The sequence below is a fragment of the Limulus polyphemus genome, unplaced genomic scaffold (genome assembly GCF_000517525.1).
Source record: "Limulus polyphemus unplaced genomic scaffold, Limulus_polyphemus-2.1.2 Scaffold374, whole genome shotgun sequence".
NCBI classification, from domain to species: domain Eukaryota; kingdom Metazoa; phylum Arthropoda; class Merostomata; order Xiphosura; family Limulidae; genus Limulus; species Limulus polyphemus.
Window position 1 is genome coordinate 528810 of NW_013665984.1, and position 4906 is coordinate 533715.

Below are 4906 nucleotides of genomic sequence, written 5' to 3' on the forward strand. Positions count from 1 at the left end.
ACTTGCCGGTCGAGTGTGGCCCAAAGGTTTTCGATGGGGTTCATGTCAGAAGATTTTCTTCCTACCACTTTTGGGTGTTTCTAGCAGTGTGAGACGGTGCTCCATCTTCCTGGAACAACGTTGTGTTCTTGTCCACGAAACCCGACAATGTTTCGACGTATTTCGCAAAATTTATGTTCGTCTGTCTTTCGTCTGACTATGTTGGGAGGTCTTAATAAGGGCTTCCGTCTAGCTGCTCTGCAACGATAACCCAATCTGTGGAGAATCCGTTGAACAGATTTCGGGCTCATCCCACAAACGTTGGCCACTTCTGCAGTCGTTAATCTGGGATCCATTTCGATGCTCCTCTTGACAGCCCTTTTTGTCTTCTCCGATGGACCAGGACGACGATGATTCTGATGACTGTCGAAAGCGGGATTCCCAAATTCTGCGAAATTTTCCACTGACTTATTCCACCATATGCTTGACCAACTATTCTTCCTCTAACAAAATCTGACAATTCGAGAGAACCTTGAGTTCTAGGCATGTTGTAGCACAAGATAAATAGTGTGCGGAGCATTTTCATTTATATAGTGCTCTGTGAACACAAATTAGTTAGTATAAATCAGTTGAATGACGAAAAATTAGGTGTCTATTTACTTGTGACCACTCAGTGTATATATATTCACCATCAGTATATACAGTAGCGACTTCCACTTGACAGTCTTCGGAACGTATCCAAATCGGTGGGTTACTTTCTGCTTTATCTGCTTCCGTTCTTCTAGAAATCTATCAAACCTAGACAACTCTCAGGATCTTGAGATAAGACTATCTTCTTCGTCCATTTCCTTCATTATAGTCTGGTTCAAAACACATGGAATTTGATTAAGTGTATAATTATTTTAACCCCAAAATATTTGTTTCAAAGAATTTTTTATCCACAGTATATTTCAGACAACTGTATTTTTATTTCATTTTAAACCACACCCATTAGTTATATGTAATGTCAAAAACCGAGGATGAATGTTACATGCCATTTCACAGGCACGTTATCAACATGAGTGCTAATTTACAATGGATTTATTCATTCGAAAAAAGAGAACTCAATAGCAGAGAAAAGTTTAAATATAAAATAATCATAGGTAAAATTAATTAGCAGAGCTATAGGAAAGTTTATATTATGCAAAGTCCTGATCCAAATGAAACACTCGATCTTGTGAAAAATAAGTTCAACACTAAATAGGTTATGTTCTCGTACTTAATATTATCCATAAAATAATTTCACACACATCTTAAAAACAAGTAGAACTACCAATAAAATTGATCTAAATAGTAAATATAAATTCCAAAGTCGGAAAATAGCGATTTCTTTTCAACATTTTCGTAAGGTTTATACTTACTGTCTATTCCAATAAAATGAGCCTACCTCCTCTACCACAAACATGCCATGGTTGTGAGAAATGATCATATCAGATGTAAAAAGTGGAATGAAAGGATGCCACCACCACCCTTGCTTCTCATTAAAATATAGCTGAATAAAAAATAAAGGTATTATATTTATATTTTAAAATAAAAATATTACCATATAAACGTCAAAAAGTCTTTAACAATGCTGAAAGACATTGATAAATGATAAAGCTTTTTTTTAGCAAGATTATATTTACCGAGTTAAGTTGTTACTAACATAACCCTGATGTGGGTCCTAATTTGTTAGTGGTTACACTGTTAAAATTCATATAAATTTAACCAATAGCATTAGAGACGCAACATTCTACACTAAAAACAACTGGAATGTCTATATGTTATTTGTTGAAACGATCAGGATTATTGTTTAATATTCAAAAAACTAATACATAAAATTCTATTTTATGCAATTATTTTATAGCAAGTTCCAAAAGTTCGGGTTTTATATGTTTTTTTTTATTTTGTCTATTAACAAAAATAATATATTTAAAGTAATATGAAAACTTAATCATAGAGAAGGTAAACTATATATAGGGATCCCAAGGTACTCAATAGGCATAATACAAATATGCAAACAATGACAGAGTTTTACTTTAAAAGATGATTACCATTCATTTTCATTTGTTTTTCTACCCAACAAGCCCAAAAGCAAGGCAAGAAACCATTGCTAAGATACCAAACCACCAAATTGTTCATTTATTTTCTTGTTTCAGTCGAGATAACTCTATAACTAATTTATCACTAACGTCAGTTTAAACCTTAATCCACTCTGTGTGTTTCAGGGCAGTGCACGATGTCATTGCTCAGTTGTAGTAACTATTAACAATTAAACAAATCATAATTCTAGTGTAAACGATGTTATCATTACCCTTTGAAGTTAGGTTTTTTTACAAACTTCTGATGTTCCTTTAAAAAGATTACGTACAGAGTGAAACAGGAATTACCAGCCAATAATTGATGAAAATTATATGACTAACATATAGAATATTCAATGCTTTGTACACTATACAATTGGTGTCATTAGGGAGCCAATCCTATAGTATGTACGAAACGAAGGAGTAAAAAAAAATCAAACACATAATATTAAATTTTATTACACACATACACATTCATAGAATACAATAACTTTCAACCAGGGCAAAAAAAACATAAAAACATTTTGTAAATGTGAAATGATGTTGGAGTGACAGGGCCAAAAAGAATGCAAACAAGAATATAGGGATGATACAGCTATACATAGATCATCCCTACATGACTTTCAATATTAAAAAATTAATGTTACACTGTAAAATGCATTTTTGACTTTGATATTGCTGCAGTTAGAAGCTATATATTCCTGACTGTTGGTATGTAGTTTATTTACCATAATATCATTGTCATGTCAGGGAAGGCATCAGTGTAGTGTAACTAAGAGCCTACAAGGAAAACCAAGTTGAGTCAGAATATGTCTTGATTATTACAGACTCTCACCATGAGGTCGGTCGAATTGATCGACTTCGTAATAATTTTGTACTCGTGCATTTTACAGTGTACCATTAAATCTTAATATTGAAAGTCATATAGGGATGATCTATGTGTAACTGTGTCATCCCTATATTCTTGCTTGCATGATTTTTGGCACTGCTATCCCTATATAATTTAGATTTACATTTTTTTTATTTGTAATAATAATGTAATAACTAAATTACAATAAAAACCTAAAAATTATAATGTTGTTTAAAATACAGCAACATAAACAATAGAGAATAGATTAAAATGAATACGTGCTTACCATAAAAGCTGTCCTAAAAAGTGTATATGCTGTTGTTATGCACAAAGGTGACGCTCCGGGCAATACCTCCCTGTGTGTGTGCAAAAAAAAAAAAATAGAACTCATTCTACATTTGTCTCCAGTAGCTAGTCATAATGAAGGTAATTCACAATTATGTCTTTTAGGTACAGTTTAATACGCGTTATGTGCATATATAACTAAATTTAATGATGGGGATAAATCATATATAAGTTGGTCAGAATAACCATAATATAAATGTATAAATGTATGTATGATGCCTTGTGATCAACACTGTCTCATATGAGTAGTCTAAGTATATGTAGTTTATGGTGATTTTGTTCCATATCAACCAAAAAAATAAACCAAACCCAAAATCATTCGAAACTAAAAATTAGTAAGTTTTAGAACTTACATATGATTGATATATTCTTATAACACAAAATAGAAAATTTTAATACTCTAGGATTATAAAATTTTTCAAATAAAGTATAAAATAAACTTTACACGTTGTTTTTTGACAACCATATGGCATTCTTAATACTCTATATTTATAAATCGGTAAATAAATTATAATAATGTTTTACAATGCTTAAAGTAGTCAGAAGATTTGCTGGAACAAGCGGGTGTCATTCAAAAGTTCTGGATAAAAACTAAGTAACTAACTTTTTTTCGGGATTAATGCTCTGTAGCTGTAGTATTTTTGTTTGTTTGTTTTAAGCAGAAGGCTGCACACTGGTTTATCTCTGCTGTGCACTGTAGGTATCAAAACTCGAAGTTTAGCGTTACGACCCCACAGATATTCCGCTGAACCTCCATAGGTTGGCTGTAACTTTGAGGAAATTTATTGTTTATCTCAAATATACTAATCTGTATTTAAATGCTTTTTTGAAGATGTTTCATAACTGGTGTAGAATGTTGCCCTCTCCATAGTTTTGGGTTTATTTTGGTCAGTAAAATATTACCCTCTCTGTAATTGTGGGATTGTTTTAGTCGATCGGAATCAAGTTACTTTTTGTTTTAAAAGAAAAATAGAGACCAGTATACAGTTTAGGCTGGACCATGTAAGAGTGTTGGAATTGTAGATAAACAGCAAATACGTTTCAAGTATTAGATTTGAAAGTCAAAAACAATTTTGTATCTTCTTCACCACGGGTAACTAAAATGTCGTATTAAGTTTATTGTATAATATTTTTCCAAGTTTCGTTATTCTGTGTACAATATACCGTTTAAAGGACTCCCCAAGTAATTTCTAAAATCTTTAGAAGTGAACATTAATTTATGGTTCATTGCCGTGTAAAATGTTTTCTGTTATTTATTTCTCAATAAAATTTGGCCGATAAATATACCCCTTCATACAATTTCTTATTATTAATGATATACATATCCCCACCTGTTTTTGTTGATAAGTTCCAAATTATGGGTATGCAATAATATAATAGTTCGATTTTGGCGCTTCCTTTAATTAATTAGTCATAGCATGGAATTAATGTTAGAAGAAATATAATTTTTCAATGCAGAGTTTCATATGACCACATGGCCATGTGGTTAAGGCACTCGACTCGCAATCTGAGGGTCGCGGGTTCGAATCCTCCCCTTCACACCAACGGCTGAAAGGGCGAGCATGTGACGGTCAATCCCACTATTCGTTGGTAAAAGAGTAGCCCCAGAGTTGGCGGTGGGTGGTGAAGCACC